General features: G+C 37.9%; 2 protein-coding genes across 4 annotated transcripts in view; one reads left to right on the top strand and one right to left on the bottom strand.

Annotated features, from left to right (window-relative positions):
* Positions 1-10,755, bottom strand: part of LOC115255509 (uncharacterized) — a 32,207-nt gene extending 21,452 nt beyond the window's left edge. The window contains exon 1 of the mRNA XM_062849521.1: positions 1-10,755. This exon is cut by the window's left edge and continues 21,452 nt beyond it. The gene's annotated coding sequence lies outside the window, so the exon portion shown is untranslated.
* The window catches only part of LOC109621807 (signal-induced proliferation-associated 1-like protein 2), a 273,361-nt gene that overhangs the window by 104,968 nt on the left and 142,934 nt on the right, over positions 1-25,459 (top strand). The window lies entirely within an intron of this gene.

Below are 25,459 nucleotides of genomic sequence, written 5' to 3' on the forward strand. Positions count from 1 at the left end.
CCGAAGAAATTGGTGAGTTCGATTCATCCTTTTTTTATAGTCATATTAAACATCAAATATCCTGTTTGTTTGTATAGAATTCACTTGCAGCGATATTTGATAACTTGGAATAGAAACCGTTCAACATGTGGCCTGGGTTCTGCACACCAGCAAGACCGCCTGCCAGTGCCGAACCATCTGTTTAGTTCTGATAGTAAAAATTGTGATAATTTATGACAGTTTTCTTTTTTTCTTATGAATTTTTGTCGTATTTTTTTAGATTTTTAATGAATCTTTTGCAAATTTGTTTATGATTTCATTATTAACATCATCATCATTATTGCAATACCTTGAAGGTCCACGCTTTGGACGTTTTCTTATGACAATTTACGTATGCCGTTTATGGTGGATTTCCTTTCGTATTCTTTGTGGCTTTTTTCAATTTTCTAAGTATATTTCGGATGAACTCCCGATAGCCTAATTGTTGAGGCTTAGAATCGCCTATCCGACGACGAGTAACTAAATTCCTGATTCTACTGAACATTCAATATAATTCCGGGATTTTTTTTTCAGGTATTCTTGGAGGAACTGTTATATGATTTTTTTCATAAACCCCTTCCTCTAGAGGAACCTTCAGGAATTTTTCTAGAAAACCTCCCATGCTTAAGAAATTCCTCTATGGATTATTTAAGATTTTTTTCCGAGATTCCAGACATTTTTACAGCCTTTTTTTTAGAAAATCAATAGTTTAAATTTGTTGCATAAATTTCTCCACGGATTTGTTCGAAAAATCTTACAAATATTCTTACAGAAATATTCTTTAGTGATGCCTTAAGATAATTCACCAGTGATTCGTTAAAAAATATCTCCCAAGTTCCCTTTAGAAATTCTGTCCGGGATGAACCTGCCTGCGGCAGAAAATCCCTGATCAGAAATAAAGCATAAAAAAAAAATTCTACCAAAGATTTCTTAAAAAAAACCAGAGATTGCTCCATTAGTTTTCCTAAAATTTTCTATTGAGGACCTTCTATGGATTACTTCTAAAAATGCTACATTAATAGGAAAGCCCTTAAAATGCGTCACGCAAAAAAAAAACCATTCTCATCAACCTATGGCAAACTTTTTGAGTGGGATTTCTGAAAATTTTGCATGAGTCTGATCTTCCCTCCCTCATCAAAGCGTGACGTAATTTATTTACTTTGCCCTTTTAGAAATATCTCCTGGAATGCCTTTATAAAGTAATCCCTTGATTCATTCAGGAACTCCTTCATCGGTTCCTTCAAAAATTCATTCCGGGGTTCTTCAATAAATTTCTCCACGGTTCCAAGCAGGTATTCCTTCTAGAGATTCCTACATATATGCGTGCAGTGATTCCTCTATAGAAATTCCCATGTATTTTCTAGGAAATTCTTCCAGGATTTCTTCTAAAACTGTTTTCAGAAATTTCTGTAGAAGTCTTCTCTAGAAACTATTACATAAATCCGTTTGAAAATTTCTCATGACATTTTTCCATTTTACTTTACACAAGTTAGTGTTTCGCTAGACATTCTTATAGGGTTTCTTTAAGAAAACTTTCACCACTTCCTCCGGGTATTTTTTTTTTTCAAAAAATCCATGAATTTTTATAGGACTCCTTCAGGAATTCCTCTGAATATTTCCTTATAAATTTACAAAAAGAATTCCGCCAAGGGCTTCTCAATTAGTTTTTCCAGAAATTACTCGTAGAATTTCTTAAGAAACACCTTCTAGGCGAAGTTTTTCAGTTATTCCTCCGGAGATTTTTTAAATAATGTCTCCAGTCCAGAGATTTTTACAGAAATTAGATAAAAAATTATTCAAAGGATTCTTTTAGAAGTTTCTCCATGGATTCTTTCTGAAACTTCTTCAAGCATTCCTCCAGAATATTTCCAAAGACTCCTTCAGTAGTTCAAGAGTTTTCCCTATGAATGCCAGCAAAGAATTTCATCAGAATGGAAATGGATTTGTTTTGGGAATTTATCCAGAAGTTTTTCAAAAAATCTTCAGCGATGCCTTCGGAAGTGCTTCCAATGATTCATCCAGCAATCCCTTAAAAAAAATTGTCAGGAGATATTGAAGAAACTACTAGAAGGTTTTTTTTTTGGGTACTGTTTCTGCGGTTTCTACTAAAACATCTCCTGGTAGTCCTACAGAGATTCTCTATGGAATTCTTTCTGATATTCCTTCACGGATTTACGCAAGTACTTCATGAAATTACACAAAAAATGCTGTAGAAATATTTCAAGGATTTCTTAGAGGAACATTTCAAGGAATTCCTGGAGATACCTCTGGAAATTCCAAGATTTTTTTTTGGAAATTTCGTGAAATGATTCTTGAACAAAATTCTCAGAAGCAATTTCTGAAGTCATGTTTGGAATTTCCTTAAGAGAACTTTCACGACTCCATCGGGTATTTTTTCCAGAAAATCCATGAATTTTGAAAAGGGACTCCAGGAATTCCTCTGAATATTTGCAAATAAATTTCCAAAAAGATTTTCGCCAAGGGTTTCTCAATAAGTTTTTCCAGGTATTACTCGTGAAATTTCTTCAGCAACACCTTCCAGGACTTTTCCGGGAAGTACCTTTGGGGGTTTTTCAGTTCATCCTCCAAAGATTTTTTAAACAATATCTGCAGAGATTTCGACAAAAAAATATATAAAAGATTTATTCAAAAATTCCTTCAAGGATTCTTTCACAAGTTCCTCCATGGATTCTTTCTGAAACTTTTTCAAGCACTCCTTCAGAAATATTTCCAGAGACTCCTTCAGTAGTTTAAGGATTTTTCCTATGAATGCCAGCAAGGAATTCCATTAGAATGGTCAGTGTTGGTAAAAACTCAAATTCTCAAATCTCATGGTTGAGTTGTTTCACGCGCGATTCTTGACTCGCCAAAATCACCGCCGAAAAAATCATGCATGAGTTGACTCATAATTTCACTCATTGTTTTATTTCTTGGTGTTCTTAATATTTAAATCGATGTTTTTAGGATTGTATGGTAGAACAAAAACAAATCTAGCGTACAACAACATTGAATGCCGTTCAAATTGATTTGGATTTGTTTTACAAGCAAACGAGATTTTGGCGCTTGACTCGTGAGAGTGAGATTTTTCATGAAATTCTCGCGCGTGAGAAAACGATTCAGAATCGCGCGCGAGCTTGCTCACGCAGGAGCGATTCATGAGTGGGCTTTGAGTGTGAGTTTACCAACACTGAGAATGGTGATGGATTTTTTTCGGGAATTCATCTAGAATTTTATCAAAAAAAAAAATCTTCAGCGATTCCTTCGGAAATGCTTTCAAGGGTTCATCCAGCAATCCCTTGAAAAATTTTGTCAGGAGATATTGAAGAAACTTCTAGAAGGTTTATTTTTGGGTACTGCTCCTACAGTTCCTTCAAAAATATCTCCTGGGATTCCTACAGAGATTCCTCCCAGGAATTGGTTCTGATATTCCTTCACAGATTTCACAAAAGTACTTCATGAAATTACACAAGAAAAATGTTGGAGAAATATTTCAAGGATTTCTTAAAGGAACTTTTCAAGGAATTCCTGGAGATACCTCTGGAAATTCAAGGAATTTGTTTTTGAGAATTCGTGAAATGATTATTGAACAAAATGCTTTAAACCAATTTTTGAAGTAACCTTTTGAGGAGTAATCTCTGGGGTATACCTGGATGAACACCCTTCGCAAGAATTCTTAGAAGAATTGTGCATGCGAAACTTTTGAAGCAAATTAAGGATAAAATTCTGGAGGAGTTTCTAAAAAAAAGTCTTGAGAGATTTCCGAAAAACTTCTAAATAAATTCGATAAATATTCTTCGAATAAATCTCTAAAGAAATGCCTGGAAATCTGGCTAATGCTCTGCAGGATTTCTATGAAGAATTTCTTGAGATATTCCTGGATAAATGCAAAGAAATAAATCTGGAAATGATTTCTGAAAGGATACCAGAAGGGTGCCTAGAAAAATTTCTGAAAGAATCCTCGAAGAAGGATTTCAATGAATTCCAAGAGAAGTTTATGGTGCAATCCTTGGAGAAATGTTTGAGGTATTTCTGAGAAACTCTTCTGGAGGAACTTACAGAAGAATCTCTTGAGATTTTTTAGAAGAATTTTTGAAGTAATGTTTGAGAGAATCTTTGGAAGAATTCCTGAGAGGAATCTCTCGAGGAGCTTCAACAAAAATTAAAAAATAATTCCTGCAAGAAAAGAATTAATTCTGAAAATCTGTATTTTTCCCTCGGTGAGTACTTCTTGCCCACCAGATATCAAAAAAGAGACGAACCAGCTAAGGGCTGAAGGTCTCTATGATAAAGCTAAATCAATCAATCAAAAAAAATGAAATTCCGAGATGAATACTCGAAGGAACCTCTGGAGAACTTCCTGAAAGAATCTCTTAAGGAATTACTGATTAAATAACTTGTCGGATTCACTAGAGGAACACCTTTGCAACTTGTGAGGAATTTCTGCAGAAATTAAATTTTTGAAGATTTTTTTTTACTTATTCGTTAATTTGGAAGGCTCGAGCGCCACATGGGCATAACTGAGCCGAAATCTTTTGTTTTTACAATGATTTTACATTTTACAATTTGTTACTGCCTTAAAACTATGTTAGTTTGGGAAGCCGAAGTACTCGCGGCTGTCTCGAGGTTAAGGATTGAAAAAAAAAGTAAAATAAAATTGAGAAGGAGGGATTTATGGGTTTAAAACTAAATTATTTGCTAACTTATACTAACACATTGATAAGACAAATTGTCCATATCTGTAACGGAACCAAAAAGAAAGGACTTTATCGGTACAAAACGACAAGAAGAGGACATACGGAAAGGGGGTGACGACAGACAGGGGCGAACAACAAAACCAAAAGGCGGACAACGAAAACAAGGAACGTACTACATCAAACTCTGACATCAACACGTTTCAAAAACTGGTAAATCAGGTTCATGTATTCCAAAAAAAGTCCTTCGATATCCTGGTAAGCCACGCCACAGACACAGAGATTGCTTTCTGAGAGCCCAATATGGAAGGTATGTGCATTCAACAAATAGTGATTGGACATCAGCCGACACATCACACGAATGAAATCGCGGCCTAAATCCAACCCTTTGAACCATGGCTTCTTCGATACCTGTGGAATGATGGAGTGCAACCATCTACCCATCTCCCCATCTCTCCATTTGTGTTGCCAGCTGATCAAGGTCTCCTGACGGGCCAATGACAAAAATTCGTCGAAGGCGATTTGACGCTCGTAAATATCGCCTTCGCTAGCGCCCACCTTAGCCAGAGAGTCCGCTTTCTCATTGCCCGGAATTGAGCAAAGTGAAGGGACCCAAGCTATGGTGATGATGTATGAGCGTTTGGACAAAGCACTCAAGACTTGGCGTATTCCTTTCAGAAAGTACGCTGAGTGCTTCATCGGTTTCATTGACCGAACTGCCTCCAGAGAGCTTAGACTGTCGGTAAAAATGAAGTAGTGCTCAGGTGGAAGAGTGCGAATGTACTCTAAGGTGTAGTATATAGCCACTAGCTCAGCAATGTATACCGAACATGGCTTTTGAAGCATGAAGGTGGCGCTATGAAATTCGTTGTAGACATCGAATCCAGTCGAATCATCGGTTTTGGAACCATCTGTGAAGAACTGTCTGGCCCCGCTAACATGCCCGAACTTACTTGCAAAAAATTGTAAAATTGTGGAATACTTATGGAAGGAATATGTAGAAGAATTTCTAGACAAATCTAGAGGTATTCCTGAAAAAATCTCAAAAAAAAACTGAAGGAAATTCCAAAGGATTTTCTGGAGGTTTCTTTTGAGGGTATTTTTGCTGGAATCATGTAGAGGGCTCCTGCAATAATTCCAGCATTCTTTGAGAAATTATTGGAGAAATTCCGGTAGGAATCACTTGACAAATTCTAAAAGTAGACGTTGTTTTTAAATAATCATGAATTGCTGCTGCTTCCACCTTTCGATCATCTCACATCCGTCCGTCAAGAGGCCTTCGTCCTTATCCCTGCATATTTCGACTCGCGGCACGAAGCCGTTGCGGGATGCGTTGAGCTTCTGATAGAACTTCCGTGTTTCTTGGGAACGGCACAGCAGTTCCATTTTTTGCACTTCGCTTCTTCCACTTCCACATTCTGTCGGGTCCCTTGCTGCAACATTACCGTTCGCGCTGCGTTCTTCTCCTCCTCCAAAACCGTTCTGCACTCTTCGTCGAACCATTCGTTCCGTCGATTCCGTTCCACGTATTCGATGGTGCTCTCGGCTGCGTCGTTGATGACTGCTTTCACTGTAATCCAGCAGTCCTCTAGAGGGGCCTGATCGAGCTCGTCTTCGTCTGGCAACGCGACCTCGAGATTCTTCGCGTATGCTGAGGCGACATCCGGTTGTTTTATTCGCTCTAGGTTGCCGGTACGGTACATTGTTGATGACGGAGAGTTTTGGGCGCAGTTTGACCTTCACCAGATAGTGGTCGGAGTCGATGTTGTCGCCACGATAGGTCCTGACGTCGATAATGTCGGAGAAGTGCCGTCCATCAATCAGAACGTGGTCGGTTTGAGATTCCGTCTGCTGTGGTGATCTCCAGGTGTAACGATACGGGAGGCTGTGTTGGAAAAAGGTGCTACGTCTGGCCATGTTTTTGGAGGCGGCGATATCAATGAGTCGTAAGCCGTTTTCGTTCGTCTGCTGGTGGGCGCTAAGGTTTCCAATCGTCGGTCTGAATTCCTCCTCATGTCCTATCTGAGTGTTTAGATCTCCAATGATGATCTTGACGTCGTGGCTGCTAAAACGAATCAAGCAAAAATGTTTAAATCTTTTTAGTTAATATAGGGTAGAAGCTTCAGTTTTGGCCAGTCCGGAGTTTTGGCCATAGTGCGGTATTGAGCCTGTTGCGATCTAAATCGGCGTAAATTTAATTTTTACTAGTTGATCCTAATACAATATGATGATTACAGCTGTGAAAACCACACATTTCGATTAAAAACTGGAAGAAAAAAATATAGGGTATCGGGATGCTTCGTTGGCATAGTCCCCTCGTTCGGCCTATCTTAACGTTATCCAAAAACTCAAACAAACACGCCGAACTGGATATCGGAAAAGCTTTGCGCCAAACACCTGTAACATTTCGTTTCAATTTTAGCACTTTGGAGTATTAAAACTGTATGAAAATGTCACTTGTTTAGCTTTTGTAGACGACATGATTCTTCGGCTTAGTGGGTAGTCTTTACACATGATCATAAATGGCATGATTCTGGAATATTTCGAATTGCCTTTTCAATAACTGAACATTTAATGCGACGGTCAAAGATGCTGTTTTGAATTTGTATGTTTGTTTTTAACGAATAATAACTATTTTACAAATTACATGTGGGCCGAATATTGAGGACATTTTTTTCACTATGTACCCAAATCTTGGCCCATCAGTAAAGTGACGTCAAAAACACCGATAAAGTGACGCCAACAACATTGCTTGCGTAAGAACCAGAAAGAACGAACAGAAAGATAGATTTTGTGTGCGGTGACTGTAAAAATATAACACAATAATCGGGTTGCATTGTTTTCGTTACTAAAAAAGAAAGAACTTTAGTTTAAGTGATTTATTTATAGTTTTTTGAAAATTTGGCTCCGAAAATGTAATTTGAAAGTATGATTGGTGAACAAACAGAGATAATACCTCAGCAGAAATATTGAAAAAATGAAATAATAAGTGGTCCTAGTGCATGGAAAGCAATAGGCCAACGTTGTATCCACTAATAGGCCAATTTATGTACCATAGACCAACGTTGCATACCATCACATCGAATCTTTTCAACTTAGTTAAGTAAGTTCTTGAATATTTACGTAAGTTTACTTCCAGTTGGTGAAACATGCATTGCCTAGAGTGCGTAATAGGGTCAACATATTATTTCTAGTGCTATTAATTCATGAGTTATGGTCAAAATTGTCAAGGCGGTTTGCAAATTAGGCCAAGGAATGATCCATATACCCTATTTCCTTAAAAAATCTGCTCACATATATCTATTTTGGCCAGGGTGCTTCTAATTTGGCCACTCCCATAAGAAATACACGTGATTGGCCAAAATAGAAACCAAACTTAAGAATATGGCCAAAACTGCGGCAGAGCTTCTATTTTGGCCAGTGCCACTTTTGATACAAATATCAAGTATTGGCTTGGTTTCCGCATTTTTCCTTCAAAACATAGATTGTAACCTTTTATTTGACGCATTGATTGTTTTCATAGGATTATTGATTATTTTTATAAAAATGATTTTCCTTAGACTGGCCAAAACCGGTGCCCGCACCCTATTGTATAGTGTTAAGTTCAGTCTGTACCGCCGCTAGCTAAAGCCAGATTCTGTGTTTTTGAGTAGCTAAGAATAATGCAAAAACCAACATTTGACTAACAATGGAAATACATCACTGTAAAATTTATTTCGTCCACTACTGCCCCCGTGTGTGTAGCCCAATCGCATGCGAGTCGAATGAGTGCGCGCCGCGCGCCGGGCTATTAAAATAATGACGATGACTTTGCACTAGACGCGCGAGAAAAATCTACATACTCTGGATTATTCACCGCTCTGCGCGCGAGTTCAGATTCCGGATGGAGTAGGTACTACATTCGGGAGGAGGAGGAAAATCTTTCACCAAAGTTGGTGGGAGGCTAAAGGTTGAAGGGAGCTTCCTTCTTCTGGTGAAATGTGCCTAGGTATCTTTGGTAGAATTTCAAGCAAACGGCGCACAAAATCCGCGGGCACGAGTGCAGTTGATGAAAAAGCTTTTAATAACTCCACACTAGGAGAGGCCAACGGCGCGGCGGTGGTCGATTGTGCCTAAGTAAACACACCCGAGTTGTAAAGGGTGATACGGTCAAAATTTGGTCACACAATTTTTTTCATAACTTTAGACTGCGTACACCAAAACAGCTGAATTTTGGACCAGTAATGCTACATTATATGTAGCTTATACCATAAAATTTTCATCAAAATCGATTGAGTATTGGTTGATATATAGACAATTCCATCGACCTACCTTTTTAAAATTTTGTACAAAGGCGCTCCATAGTAAATTTTCGGAAATTTAAGGTCAATAAAGCACAATTTTGATTATAGAACTACCAATACTGCTCCGATTTTTATCAAAATTTTACAGTAAAGTACTATTATGAAAATACGTTCTTAGTAAAATTTTGAGCCATTTTGTATGAATACTTTCAAAGTTGTAGCAGTTTGAATATGAAAAAAACTGACCGGGTGCCACTTAAGCAAACATAACTTTGTAACGGCTGGATCAAATTGAATGAAATTTTTACACAACATTTTGATATGCATACTACACATACAGAAAAATTTTCATTGAAATCGGTTAAGTATCTCTGGCTCTATAAATAAAACAGTAAAATGTATGAATCCTCTTTGCACAAAATTTTAAAATTGCGGATCTCAGGGTTCAACAATATCTCCGCAAATACTAGACCGATTTTGATGAAAATTTTATGGTACAAGCTACATATAATGTACCATTACTGATCCAAAAATCAGCTGTTTTGGTGTACGCAATCTAAAGTTATGAAAAAAATTGTGTGACCAAAATTTGACTTGACTCGACAAAATTTGACAAAATTTGAACACCTAAACAAACATAACTTTGTAACGGCTGAATCAAATTGAATGAAATTTTTACATAACATTTTGATATGTATACTTTACACACAGAAAAATTTTCATTGAAATTGGTTCAGTATTTCTGGCTCTATAAAAAAAAGAGTAAAAATGTGTTCTTATTTTTTAATCCACTTTGTACAAAATTTTAAAATTGCAGTTTTCAGTATTCACAATATCTCCGCAAATACTAAACCGATTTTGATGAAAATTTTATGGTATAAGCTACATATAATGTACCAATAATGGTCCAAAAATCAGCTGTTTTGGTGTACGCAGTCTCAAGTTATGAAACAAATTGTGTGACCAAATTTTGACCGTATCACCCTTTAGGTACAGCATTCAGCAGCGTTGGGAAAGGAAATCTACTGCCATAAAACACCAGTGTGCCCCCTGAGGCAACCTATAGGTGCCGACCGGCCTGGTTTTCCCGGTCAATTCGATGCTAGGGCTGTGAGTTGAAACAGAAGAAAAGAAACCAGAGCAACATCCGTTGCTCTGCAGCAGTGGAATTGTTATCTCATTCTCGTAGCTCCAACTAGTTCGTCGAAGTAAAAACGTTCTGGATTGACCCTTCGGGCAAAGGTTAGCCACCATGCAAATGTGTAAACTGTCGGAAACGGTACTTAATTGCAGGGGCTTTTAAACCGCTTGAATTGGTTTGCGTTTCCATCATGGTTGAAAGCGGTGCGCTTACGCATTCGCGGCAACCTAATGCCAGACCGCACCACCGAAAATTCTGTGATCCTCTTCCTAGTGCATAGAGGCACGTCGCGTCGTCGCCACAGTGTCTGATTGCACCGTCCAAATCTCCCCAGATAAGATAATCCGCGGCTGATGCGGGTCGAGCTCGGCATGTTGACGCTTTCTTTCTGGTTTTGTTTATTCTCGACGGTTTCTATTTAGGTACAACAACCAGCTCGAAATGGTCTCGAGATTCCGCAGCGGAGATGACGACTAGAGACCAAATCGTAATGCATGGTGGTTTCGAAACTTTATTTAGAAAGGCAATTTAGTTCAACAGAAAACATTTTCTATGAACAATTATATATTTTTTGTTTTATGTTCAATTGTCAAATGTTTGACCAACTCACTCCAAAAAGTTAAAACTCAGTGTTCAGGAATTCATCTATAGTTAGTTCTTCAAAGCTGGTAGAAATATTTTAAGTGCAAATCTCGTGCTAAAAATTAGAAACATATTGGTTTGCATATGTTTCTAATTTTTAGCACGAGATTTGCACTTAAAATATTTCTACCAGCTTTAAAGAACTAACTATAGATGAATTCCTGAACACAAAATGCGCCTATGTATTTACCTAAAAGGGCTTTATAAAAGCAGGGATAAAGAGACACGAATCCATCACTATGAAATGACACTACTAGATGGTAGTATGTACTAGAAAACAAAGATCGGAACGATACGTGAAGATTTCATGTGACAGTCAATGCGGCAGTGTATTTGTCTTTCAAATACGTTAAAATACACTGCAAAGAGTTTGACTACTGTTAAATTATTTTCGTGTACGCATACTGAATTCAGTGTTGTTGCTCTTTGCTTCGCTTAGTTGAGAAAATTTCGTCGGTTCTCCACAGTGCAGTGTGATCGACTTCAAGGAAGTATACCTTCTGAGATTTGCCCTGCAAATCTTCTTTCAATTTCTTCAAGGGCTTCTGTTCTTCGAGGGGTTACTTTGGACTTTTTTTTGGATCCATCCAACAGTTTCTTCTGAGTTTCAGATTCTTTCCGGGATTCCTCCTCTTCTGGGATTCTCGGACAAGTGCACCGCGACACTTCAGAAAATTCTTGCATGTTCAAATTGATGTTTAATAAAAAGTACTTCGAAATCATGAGAACAAGGGGTCCATGGCTAAACTATTGAAAGGTGCTCCAACGGATTGAGAGTAAATTTATTCCCACGCCGGCCTGAATCTATCAAAAACCTTGACAGTTATTTGCAAAGAATCATGGAACAAGTCTATAAAAACTCTCCTCATAAGTATCATATTTTTTCCACGAACTCGTAATGGATATTCACAAGCACCTTACAAGGAATTTTCCATGAATTTGTTAATTAACCCTTATGTGGCCGGCAGGGTACCCGGGTACCCAGCACCCATTCAAAATACACGGTGTAGAAAAAAGCAAAAAGTTTGCCGGCCACATAACGGTTAACTAAACTTACTAATATTTCTGAGGCCTTGCCGAATACCAGAGAAGGAATCCTTCACTGCTCCAAAAATCGGTTGGCCTGGAAATCTATTTACAACGATTTTATGATTTTCAAAGGAACACGCAGAAAAAAAAATATGGTAGAATTAAAAATATTTGCGTTAAAAACAAATAAATTGTCAATTTGTTCAGGCCACAAAAATAAAACTGTTTGAAACAAATTAAACGTCATATTTAAGTAAATACAATGCATGTTTGAATCAAACATGCATCTTTTATTCATTTCTGACAGGTTATGTTAGAAATGAATGTTAACATTTTTGTTTTGTGTGGCAGCTCGGCCCTGTGGGAATATTTATTTTCCAAAAAAAAAAAAATACAAATTCGTTCTTTTAGCCAGGAAAACCCACCTCCCCCGTGGCACTTCCAATGCCAACATAATGCAGGTCACATTCGCTCCCGAAAACAATAGAATTTCGTGAAAACTTTTCAGGAAACTTAACATTTTTTGCAGGAGGAAATCTTTTTCTATCTTGCAGCCGGAACTTGCGAGCTTTGTTTATGTTCATATGTAAACATAAATATATTTGTTTCAAATGACTGAAATTCGTCTCCGTGAACTTCGCCTGAATTAACAAGAGCGCTTGGGGTGAATTTATCAAAAATCTTTGCAATAACATGCCAAAGTTCTGAAAATGTAACCTCCAAGTATCTCACATGGAATTTTTCAGAATTTATACAGGGGTCACCAAAACCTTGATTCCTTGAAAACAACATGCCACTAACTTGGACGGATTTTGACTGGGAAACTTTTCTGGATTTCACTCAGCGTTCATAAAGATCTTGTTTGATTTCTTAGAAATATTCTCAGCAAGAAATATTCCAAGTCGATCGAATAACTGTGCCACGTCACTATGCTCCGAAAAGTAATGGAAAAGTCAGTGTGGACAAAAAAATAACGACGAGTGTATGCACCTCAAGTCGCTTTTATCAAGTTGCTTTTATCAACAAAAATATACATGTGCACCGCGGAGCGATATGTTTTCAAAAAGTGCACCGTGATTCAAAAGGTCTGAAAACCCCTGGTCTAGAAGTTATTTTTGGAATTTTTCAGGATTTCCTTACGGGATTCCTTCAGAAATTACTTCCCGGATTTATTTGAGATTCATCCTGTTTTTTTGGAATGTCCTCAATTTTTTTTTCTAAGATTTATAATCATACAAGGATCTGTTGGAGGAAACCCAGAAGGAACTCCTAGAAGAACTCTACAAAGCTGCTGAAGGAATTCCTTAAAATTTTGTTGGAGCCTTATTGGAGAATTTCTTCAAGATAGTCCTATAGGAATGTCATCAGGTACTTATGGATGAATTCCATGCGAAGCGTCTAGAATAATTCCATAAAAAAAACTCCTGGAGGCATTCCGTAATAAACTTCTGGAGGATTTCCATTCAAAGCATCTGAGAGAATTCCAGAATGAACTTCCGGAGAATTCCAGTTGGATGTGCAAGAGTTCCTGAAAAAAAAACCGGAGAAATTTTGGAAGAAGTTGATTAAGGATTCTCAGGAGGAGTTCCCGGAGCAATTCTGGACGGAGTTTCTGGAAGAATTCCAAACGGAACTCCCGGATGAATCTCAGAATTCCTAGAGAAATCTTGGAATGAATTCTTGAGTAAATCCTGGAAGAATTCCTGGCAGGAAATTCTGGAGGAATTCCATAAGAAGCTTCGGTTGAAATCCCTGGAGGGATGTCAAAAAGAAATTCCTGGTGGAACCTCAGATGAATACTCTAGAGGGAAAAACCTACAGGAATCCCAGAAGGCATTCCTGAAAGACTCACAAAAGAAACACCTAGAGAATTCATCATAGAATTCTAAAAGAATATCTTGGTGGATTCTCAGTGGAAAATCTTGGAGGAATTCCTGAAGGAATCTCAGAAGGAACTCCCGGTTAGTTTTAGTTGAAAATCCTGGAAGAACCCTAGAATGAACTTGGTGAAGAACCTGTGAATGAAAACTCCTGGATGATGTCTGAGATCAATTTCTGGAGAACACACGGAGAAGGAGTTCCCGGAGTAATTACGGACGAAGTTTCTAAAGGAATTCCAAACAGCTTCTGGATGAAACTCAGACCATGAACAATTCCTGGAATAATCTGATATGGAATCCCTGGATATCTCTCGGAATGAATACTTTATTGAATGCTGGAAGGAATCCTTGAAGGAACTCGTGGAGGAGTCCCGGAAGAAACCTCAGTTGAAATTCCTAGAGGGATGTGAAAAAGAAACTGGTGGAATCTTAGAAGAAAACTCTGAAGGGAACTCTTACAGGAATTCCAGAAGGAACGTCTTGAAGAATTACAAAATAAACACCTAGGGAATTCCTGAGGGAATCCCGGAAGGATTCCCAGAAGAAAATTCTGGAGGAATTTATGAAGGAACTCCTGCAGGTATCTCAGAAGGAGCTCCCAGTTTATTTCAGAAAGAAAAACACGGAAGCAATTTCTTTCGGGAATTTGGGAACGAATTCCTGGAGGAATCCTGGAAGAAAATCCTGCAGGAATCTTGGAACGAATTTTCGGAGAAATCCCGGAACTCTTGGAGGAATCCCACAACGAGTTCCTGTAAAAAAATAAAAGAAATCTCTGGAGGTATGCTAGGAGGTGTTCCTGGAGAAATCCCGGAAACAAATCTTAGAAGAATCGCAAATAGAACATTTTTTGATATCTTGGAAGAAACTCTTTGAAGAATCACAGAGGGACCTTCTAAAGAGTCCTAAATAAACCCCTTATTTATGAGGTATTACTTACTCAAGAATTTCCTTGAAACCTCGAACGAGCAGTTTACTAACAGGTATAATCCAAGTCACACACATGCCATATTAGAGTTACGGCAGCGTAGATTTTGGTTGTACGGAAGTTAATTTGACGTAATTCTAGCATTTTGTTGGAATTACGGAATGTTATGACATAGCATGTAACATTTAACATAAAACATACAACTTAGTGTCTATCGTCTCCCGTGTAGATAGTTGCCTAACCATTTGCATTTGGCCTGCTTTTTCATTACCTGGCTGTTTTAATGAGGTTACTATTTTTGATTTAGTGTTCAATTTTACGTAACTTACTGTTTTTTAATGATTTTTTAATATTTTTAGTTTTGATTGGACTCATTAACAGTTATGTGTTAAATACATGTTTTAGCGACCCTTGAGAAAGGCCAAACCCTTCGGCCGAAACGTCGGGAGAGTAGAAAACAATTCGTTCTCGACTTAAAGACTGAGAAAGCTACCCGAAACATTGATATAACTGACAATAGCAATGCTAATAAGCGAGAGGCGCAACGCATCGCACTGGTGATGAGGTTAGGTAGTTCGTTCGGGTCGTACCGTTTGTTGAATTTTTCCAATGGAATGAGGCGAACATACGGATCTCCAAACACATCCATATTGACATTTTAAAGTCATCTACTGCTACTTGATTCGCGGAGGTTATAAACACTCTCATGGTGTTAAAGTAACATTATCTTGGTTTTATGACGGGTTTCAAAACCTCTTGAAAGCGAATTGGTTATCAAATTGTTGGTTAAGTTTAGAAGAGCTTAAGAACCACTGTGCAGCGACCTCTGGTGTGTTCGTCTACTAGTAACCTCCGAAGGCACTAGACACCGACGACTGCAACTTTCCTACGCCACGTCGCCGGTGACAGATTTAATTACCCGCATCCACACGATTCCACGACAGTTTTAAGCCGGACGGCGGACGAAATAGTTTGTCCCCTCAACAGGCGGCATCCGCAGAATTTCCTCCGTTTCTCCGCGTAATTCGCACCCAGCCTGCAACTACACACTCGACAAAATCCCACATCTTCTCTTTAAGGCACAGTCAGTTGCGGCGACCCGGCATGAAATAGTTGAAGACAAATTAAAGTCATTAATTTGCTACCAAGAATTCTGGTCTGGTCTGGTCTGGTTGAGCTCCGCGCGGCTGAGAGTGACATCTAAAATAATCCTTACTTTCCCTTCCTCGGAAGGGAGATGAGGAAGAAAAAGCGTTCTCAACCACTACTGTGTAGTAAGTAAGCAGAAGATAGTGCACTCTTCGGGATGTTCATAAGTCATCCCGACCGAGAGAAGCAACTTCCCAACAAAAGGCGCGACAGGAGCTCCAAGCATACTTAAACACTGACTGGCTGGAGTCAGAGGCAATTATGAAAATGCAAAATTTCTCACGTCCCTTCGGCGCAGCAGGTCCACGTCGGACGAGTTGACTGAATCTGCTGCTGGCTGGCATAGTTAAGAAATATTTAGCCTTCGGAGGTTTGTTCGGAGCATCTGCCTGCCTATGAAGTTGCTTTATGACGGTCGGTCGGTCGGTCGGTTGGCTATGGGCCAAAAAAGGATGCTTGCGCTCACACGTGGGAATTTCTCGGTTGCCAAATTCAGTCATGGTTTGGTGCTTCCGCTCGGATAACATTGCAAATTTGCAAACATTTTTGGTGCCTTGCTGTGAGTGGTGGTAGTGGCATAGTTTTTCCCAAGATGTATTTAGTGGGAAAAAATCTTCGAAGCTTGCTGGTACGAGTCAAAGTTCTTTTTAATCTTCCCAGACGTGACTTTCCAATTGGGAGTCAGCAGCCAACGATCGTTTTGAAAGCATATTATCATCATCATCAGGGAAATCAAAAATTTTCAAAACATCCCAAGTAACAATTCCATCGATGATTGGTTTTGTTCGATTTTTATTAGGGTTTTATCACAGTAATAATCAAAACTCACAGTTTTATGACTACTTTTATGGAAACCATTGGTGAAATGTTTTATAGTATACTTTAAGATATGCATAAAGCCAGATTTTAAGAGTAAACAAAACTCTCCGATATGTAAACCTTCTGGCATTCATTATTACCACAATAAAACTGTTCAAACTCTCAACAGATGGCGATCCGTTCGATTAGTAATGACATCTGTTGGTGCAAAAGCAGAAACTACGACACTGCTTGGTTTATTGCGGTCATCATAAAAGTAAACTTGCTTTCGTTTTATTTTCGCTAATTTTGGTCGTCGCCATATTGAAGAATTAGTTTACGTGAGTGGAAAATAGTTAATTTCGCTCAAATAACCAATGAATTGATAGTTTGCCGCTGTTTCCATAACATGCTCACATAAGTAAACTCTTTCAGCTGAGTTTTCTTGCGATTTGAGATAGTTATACAAAATTAACAAATTGATTTATTTCATTCCGAGATGATAATAAAGACCGGTCCAGAAAGTATGGACGCAGTAAGAAAATACTGGCATTTCAAAACTTTTGATGACTAGTTCTTTTTGAAAGCTACATCCTGTTGGTCTTACTATTTTCTCAGCATTTGTATAGTGGTTTTTGCGATTCCAATAGTTATTTTCAAAATACATGAACTTTCAGCGGAACATCATTGAAAAAATGTGCACAAACGATGTACAGAGCTTGAAAGGTCATTTAGGAAATGAGCAAAATATGGTGGGTGTAAGTGAGAAAACCATGCAAGCAGCAATCAGCAAACACGGTGGGGATAACACCTTTAAGCATAGGCAACAATTTGGTAAAAAAATAAAGATCTTTTTAATTCTCCTTTAGATCAACAAATAATGAAGGTATTTGAGCATAAGAAAAAAACATCTAACTTACACAGAACGAGGTATGACCAAAAAAGTTCCATTTCGAATTCCAATGATCATCGAGGCAAAGAACATTTAAATTTCTGATCCTATAGTAAGCAGAAACAGCCAAAACGAAGCCCGAAACAAGAACCATCGATCAGGCTCAGACAACTGAATACTAGATGCGTCCATACTTTCTGGGGCAGTCTTTATTCATTATTTTCGAAGCGCATTAATTTTATGTTTCTGCAACCCCAATATTCACGGTAAAATTGAATGCGCATTGGCCTACCACCACAGTAACTACTTCAATACTACTTTACGTGCCATCGAAGGAACTTTTCTGCATCTTGAGGTGTCATAGTTTTTGTTGAAAAAAAAAAACAACGACAATCATCATAACCTGTTTTTTCGTGAAAGGAAAATGGAATGGAAGTTTTAAAACAGTTTTTTTTTTGCTACTCTTATTGTGGTTTGCAAAACCTCTCCGAGGGTGGTCCACTTAGCCGGAAGATGCTCTTAAAGAGGTTATCAAGAAGTTTTGATGTATAAATCAGTTTTATTGCAAGTTTTATAAAATTGGTCATGAAGATCTCTTATAGAGTAGAACAAAACATAAAATGTTACTTGGGTAAATATGTTTCGATTCAACCACAGTCACGAAATCCTAGTCCGTACTTTAAATGATACATGTCAGATTGATAGATCAAATTGCTCACTTCCATATTACGAAAATATGAACATCCCCAAGCTAGAAACATCTGTCAATAAATCTTCGTTGCATATGACAAATATAGGCGCACTTTTGTGCCGCGTGCCATTTACAGTCGCTGAAATCCTCCGCATATCGTTTCGCTCCATGTTTTCTCGAACTTTTGCGTACGCAAGTCTGTTTCCGAAAGTATAGCTGAAGAAATTTCAAAAGAAATTTAAAAAATCTGAGGAAAATTCTAATTGTGTTTCTGAAAGAACTTCTGAAAAAAAAAACAGCAATATTTTAAGAATCCATTCATGAATTTTCTAAAAAAAAACAGAAGGAATACCTGAAGAAACACCTGGAAACCCCTGGTGGAATACCCGACAAAAACTCCTGAGATATTAAAAAAAAAACCCTGCAGAAATACCCTAATAAAAATCCTAAACAATTTGTTTGATGATTTCCTGGAGGAATCCATAGAGAAATTCCTTTAGGTATGCTTGGAGGAAATCCTGGAGGATTTCTGAAAAAGAAATGTCTAAAGAGATGTGAAGAAATCTTGAGAATTTTTTTATAATTTTTAAAGCAAACCTTGAAGAAAATTCTTTAGGAAGCTTCTGAGAAGGTTTCGAAAGAGTTCTGAATTTCGGATTCCTAATATTTCCGTGAATCCTTCTCTAAAAAAACCATGGAGTATTTTTGAGAAAGTTCATAAAAGGTTTTCTAGATGAATGCTTTGAAAAATTTCTGGAGCAATCTCTATGAAAAATCTGAAAATATTCGTGGATGAATTTCTGGAACGATTTAAGCATGGAATTATTGAAGTATTTTTTAAAGGAATCCATGCAACATTTTGGAAGCTATCCATGCAAGAGTTTCTTGAGGAGTTATTGGAGAAATCCTAAAGGAGGACATCCTAAAGTCTAAAGGAATCCTTAGAAAATTTGGTGAAAGAATTCCTGACTAAATTTCTTTAGGATTTTCTGAATAATTTTTCAAAATAAATCTACTAAAAGTTTCCAAAGGAGTCCCTGAAACAATTTCGTCAATAATTCCTGGGAGATTTTTACAGGAACTCGTGGATGATTTTTTAAATGAATCCAGCTAGGGTCCATAAAAGAATTATCGATGAATTTTCAAAGTAATCCTTGGAGAAATTTGTAAAGAAATCTGTGGAGGATAATCTGGAATTATTTCTAAAGAAATTATTAGTCGTATTTATAATAATAGAAATAGGAGATTTTCTGAAAGAATCCCTCGAAACATTTGTGAAGGAACTCCTAGGAGAGTTTCTTATAGTAATCCCTGCAGAAAGTTCCCGAATAGATCTCAAACTTTTTTCAAGAGCCTCTGGAGGAAATTCCAGGAAAACTTTCTGACAGAAATTTAGATTTTTGAAAATAAATGTCCTGGAGCGGACCTGGCGCGATGGTTAGAACACTTGACTATAACGCCGAGGACCTGGGATCGAATCCCACTCCCAACAAAATTCACAAATTGTGGGTTTTTGCTTTGGAAGAGAAGTAAAGCGTGGGTCCCGAGATGAACTAGCCTAGGGCTAAAAGTCTCGTTAATACAGATACAAATTTTTCTTTAAAAATAAAATAAATGTCCGTGGAACAATTTCTAAAACAAACCCCGGAGAAAGTTTTGGAATAAATCCTTGGAAGATCGTTTGAGAGAATGCGCAAATGAATTTCCGAAGGATTTTTCTGGAAAATATCTAGAAATGCCCCGGAAAAAAAAGTTAAATCTCGAAAGGATTTTCTAAAGAAATCCTGAAGTACAATTTTTTGAAGCAACTTTTGAAACATTTCTAGTTTCTGAAGGCACCGCTGAAAGTTTTATTAAAGGAATATCTGCAAATATTTCTGAATGAATGTCTAAAGAAATTTCTAAAGAAATTTCTGAACGAATTTTTAGAATCCCTTGAGGAATTTCTGCTCAAATTAATGGATATTTTTTTTTGAAAAAATGAAGGATTTTAGAAGTAAATCATGCAATATATTTTGAAAGAATTTGTGGAATTTGTAGAATAGAAGGAATAGAATTTTTAAGGAAAATTTTCAAATGAATCCATGGAAGATTTTTTGAAAAAATCAGTAAGGAGATTTTTGGCCAGGTAGGGTAATTTCAAACCAATTGACTTGAAATTTTGTAAACGGCTAGATACCATACGTATCTCATCGCGTTCCAAAAATCGTGTTAATTGATTCAGATTTGTCTGAGTTATAGCAGAAAAAAGCCCAAAATAGGACCCCTGCCGAGATAGTTCCACTTCCCTACTCGGACAAATTTCCGAAAGATTTGTTTAGATACATTTTTTAGAAAAAAATCAGAAAAAATGTTTGGTAGATTTGGGATTTCTGAAGTTATCCCTGGGCGAATTTCTCAAATGATCTCTGAAATGATTTGTACAAAAAATCATGGAGGAATTGGAGAAGCAATTCATGCCAGATTTCGTAAAAGAATTCTTTTTGACACACATCCCAGAATTTTGAAAAAACACATAAAAGATTTTCGGAAATAATCTGTAACATGATGATTTGACTTAGGAAGTTGTCTTCGGAGACCGCTGTAATAGAGCTGAAAATTCTGGGTTCACTTACTTTTATTTAATACCGCAGAATTGCAACAAAAGGCGGCCGAGCAGATACTCGTACAGAAAAATCATTCGAATAATACAGCACAACCAGCAACCACGCTCTATCAAGTGCTTGTCACGAATCTCTAAATTTCCGAAGGAACTCCATGAGGAATTTCAGAAGGCAATTTCTGAAGCAATTCGTAAAGGAAAATTTTTGAAACAATTTTAGTAAAGAACGAGTAAATCTCCGGAGACAATTTCAAAGCAATCCCTGAAAGAATTTTTGAACATTTGGAATTTTCGAGACATTTATGCAATTAATGTTATTGTGTATGACCTTTGCAATATTTTGACTTTTGAATCAACCATACATGTTTTTTGGAGACAAATGATTTTGCCCGTAACAAGCTAGCAAGATAGTGGTTGTTACAAATAAAGTTATGCTGAACGTTACAAACGCATCGAGCTCCATGTTGTGGGACACAATACGGACAACAGTTACTGTTGGTAGAACCCTACAAATGTTCGTTTTATTTTCCGCATCGCGAACCACATTTGTGAACTATTGGGATACGAATGGAACATTGCAAATGCACAAAACACAAACATGCAACACATAACATAAAATGTGCCCAGTTATCTAAATAGATAACGAAGTCCAATCCCAGGATGACGAGGTTTCATTATTGTTCTTGGTCCATCAGTCAATCCTGTAATCGTATTTCTTCTGACGGATTACCTTTTTGTTCGCTGCGTTGGTTGCTTACATAGCTTTAGTTTTGGTCTAGGAATTTTTAATCCTAAGGGGGCTTCCTAATTTGAGCAACAACACAGGACCGTTGGCTTGCGATTTTTCACTGGATCGTTGCCCAACGCGATCTGAGTACTACTAATGCCAATTAAATTCAAGGATAGCTATACAAATCGCAGTATAGCGTACATACAACAGAACTAGCCAAATGTTCTCAACAAATCACAAACGTAACACGGTTTATTCGTTATTTTGCGAGAATATATTAGTATATGCCAAAAACTTGGAACCTTTTTGTCGAAAACTCAATTTTCATGCAGTAAAATTCGATTTTATAGACATTTCGAAAATTTAATTGTCCACTAAACCGAGATATACCTGTAGTAACTGAGAATTGTACGATCATCTTTGCTTATGCTCAGTATAAGTAATATGACAGTAATGTAATATTCTCGTAAATTTTTTACGTCCCCCTTATGCTATAATGGGTTTAAGGAGGAGGTCGGAGTGCTAAACAAATCTTGGACCAACCGGGAATGGAATCCAGATAGCCTTAGACAGCATGGTCGTGCTGGACACTCTGACTATATAGGCCTTCAGCCCTTCAGGCAACAGTCAGCACCTGATATGTAGTTGTTTCGTTTCGCTTTGAATAGGGAATCGCGCTACTTGGGCGGTGGCTTCTATATTCGTCTGTTTTCCACTATAACTCAGTCAAATTTGAACCAATTGACTCAACTTTTGGAATGCGGTCAGATAGGTATAGTATCTACCCGTGTATAACATTACAAGTCAATTGGTTCAAAATTGACTGAGTTATAGTGGAAAACAGACGAATATAGAAGCCACCGCCCAAGTGGCGCGATACCCTAGATATTAAATATAACAACTAAACAAGTCATTGGAGTCGTATACTATCCCTCATCAAAATAACCTAAGCAAGCAAAAATCGCGTGGGCACAAAAACCAGGTCTCGAGCTTTTCCATCAGTGCACACTTTCATTCAGACCCAAACGATGCAACAGGTTGCTGCCTCTCCATCCGGATGAATCATCGCTCAACCGTTCCAAGATTTGCGCGAGCAAAAAACTAAGGAATGTCGATCGAACGAAGAAAAAAAAATTGCCGACGACGATCCCTCTCGGAACAAGTCCAAACATTGTTTTGATCCCTCGTCTGATTTTGCCGGAGCCCCGGGATCAACCACATGGAGAAAAAGAAGTTCCTCGGATCTTTATGGACGACAACGACGATGCGAACGGGTCAACAGCCTGTCTGGCGCTGCTGCTGACTCTGCGTGGCGTGTGCTCTTTTCCAGTGATTATATTCATAAATGCTGACGATCGTCGTCGTCAGAACAGGAGGATTACTTTTCGGGGTCAGTAGACGTGATCTGAATGCAAATTACTGATGACGATCCATAAAGTCTGTATAATTTGGAGATTGAACGCGAGGTGTGGCAATCGACCGTTCCATGAGGGAGATCAACTGAAATACAAATTACTTTTTTGTTGAGTCGTATCGCACAGAACAACGCGAATGTGTATGAAATGCTATGATTTATAATTTTATAAGCCCATCAATCAAATAGCAAAACACTTCATAAACAGTACACTGCTAATTGTTGCAGCGGCAGTAAGAGTTCAAATGTTATCTGTCGGAATTGCACACTTGTTTGCAGCAACCAACCGAGAAGAGTAGACCACCCATCTGATGAAACACATCATCTTGCGAACGGCGGCGGCGGTGGCTGTGCGGCATCTCGACTGAAAGGAGAAGCGCGAAAAAGCCGGGCGAATGCTGTAATTTACTCGCAATTTCATTTCCTTTTTCTCACAATCGAACGAAGACATGTGCGGATCCGTACCGTACCAACAAACGCGGCGTCGTCGTCGTGCGTAATAAAGCACTGCAAAACAACATCGTACACACTTTGAGAAATTAAGGCCGGATAGAGGAAATATAAGTTTTTCATTGTCGGTGACCGACAATGCGGCACACGAAAGCAAAAGTGTTGTATCGTTCGTTCGTTGATGGAGTCTGGGGTCTTATCCCAGCCAGAGTGTGTCTCCTCAACAATTGTAACCAGCAGCTACGGACGGACGACCTCCGGGGTTGAGTGTAGAGATGATGGTGTGGCATTACTAGAGGCCAAAGTACCGGGAGCGCTTTAAGTGAATTTTGCTCGCACGGAAGAAGGCGTTACAACGGAACGGATTGGCACACAAGCGGTCGGCCCTTCCCCGGGCCTTTGCCAGATTCGGGATAAACAAACTGAGATAATGTTAATGAGGCGTTTTGTTGTACAGAACGATCTACAAGAGGAAGTTTCTGGCAATGAAACTGAGAGTCGAAAAAGATTCACCCTCACACCAAATGTTCATAGGTATACCATAAGCTTCAGATTTAACTCGATTGTCTTCCCGTAGATTCTACTGCAGTCTCGCCCGATCAACTACACTCACACGAGTAACTAATGTGAATGCTGCTTGGAACGAACAGCTATGTTTCTTCATTGTGTGCGTTTTGATGAGTTCTTATTTTTAGGCGAGAATGGTGACTGCTACGTCAGATTGCAGGTACACTCCCTCAAAAGTTTGGGGTCACCCCCTCAAAAACATGTCATTTTTTAGACCCATATCTCCGCCAATTTGCGTCCGATTTCAAAACCCTAGGTTTCATTCAAAAGATAATAATTCAAAGAAACTTTGAACATGATTCAAAAGAAACTTTTTCAAAAAATTTTGTATGTAAACTTAACCCAAAGTCGCCAAATTTTCTAAAAAATGAATATAAACTTACGGCAGTGTCGCTGGAAGTTGGGTCGACCAAACTTTAAGATGAGAGCGGTAATATGATTCATTTTCTATTAGCTTTCAACTGCTCTTTACAGAACTTAGCTAAAAAATCCAGAAAAAAAGTTATTGAGTAAATTAATCCTTGATGTCATCGACCAAAAGTTTGGGGTCACTATCGTAAAACATGGAAAAGTGATTTGTTGATATCTTTGTCATCTTTCATTCAATTTTAATTCTTCTTGGCTTATTTGAAACAAAATGTATGATACTTACTGCATAGACATTGAACCACACATATTTGTTGAAATTTACTTACTAAAACTTAACGTAAAGTTGCCTCAGTTTTTGAAGCGTGGTAAAATGTGCTAACTTTACATAGCATTTTTATATACAAAAATCGTTAAATACGTTAAGTTAAAGACATCAAACGTAAATTTAGTTAATTATCTTTTAAATGAGCCAAAAATAATTAAAATTGAACTATAGATGACGAAGATATCACCAAATCACTTTTCCATGTTTTACGAAAGTGACCCCAAACTTTTGGCCGATACATCATATTGAGGGGTGACCCCAAACTTTTGGTCGATGACATCAAGGATTAATTTTCCTAATAACTTTTTTTCAAGATTTTTTAGCTAAGTTCTGTAAAAAGCAGTTGAAAGCTAATAGAAAATGGGTCATATTACCGCTCTCATATTAAAATTTGGTCGACCCAACTTTCAGCGACACTGCCGTAAGTTTATATTCATTTATTAGAAAATTTGGCAACTTTGAGTTAAGTTTACATACAAAATTTTTTGAAAAAGTTTCTTTTAAATCATGTTCAAAGTTTCTTTGACTTATTATCTTTTGAATGAGACCTAGGGTTTTGAAATCGGACGCAAATTGGCGGAAATATGGGCTTAAAAAATGACATGTTTTTGAGGGGGTGATCCCAAACTTTTGATCGAGAGTGTACATGTGGGGAAAGAGAACGAACTGATGATTGCAATCGCTTGCCTGCGGCCTACCCTAGTAACACACTTGTTCTATTTTAGTATATGTGACTGTTATATGACCAAATTTGGTCATATAGGAGTAACATAAGCTTTTGTAGAACATGTGTGCTACTAGGGTAACCCGTTGTTTCTGGTTGTAGCGATGGTTGTGAACATGAAAGTAGATAGAAAGAT

This window comes from Aedes albopictus, chromosome 2, assembly GCF_035046485.1.
Source record: "Aedes albopictus strain Foshan chromosome 2, AalbF5, whole genome shotgun sequence".
In the NCBI taxonomy this organism is placed as follows: domain Eukaryota; kingdom Metazoa; phylum Arthropoda; class Insecta; order Diptera; family Culicidae; genus Aedes; species Aedes albopictus.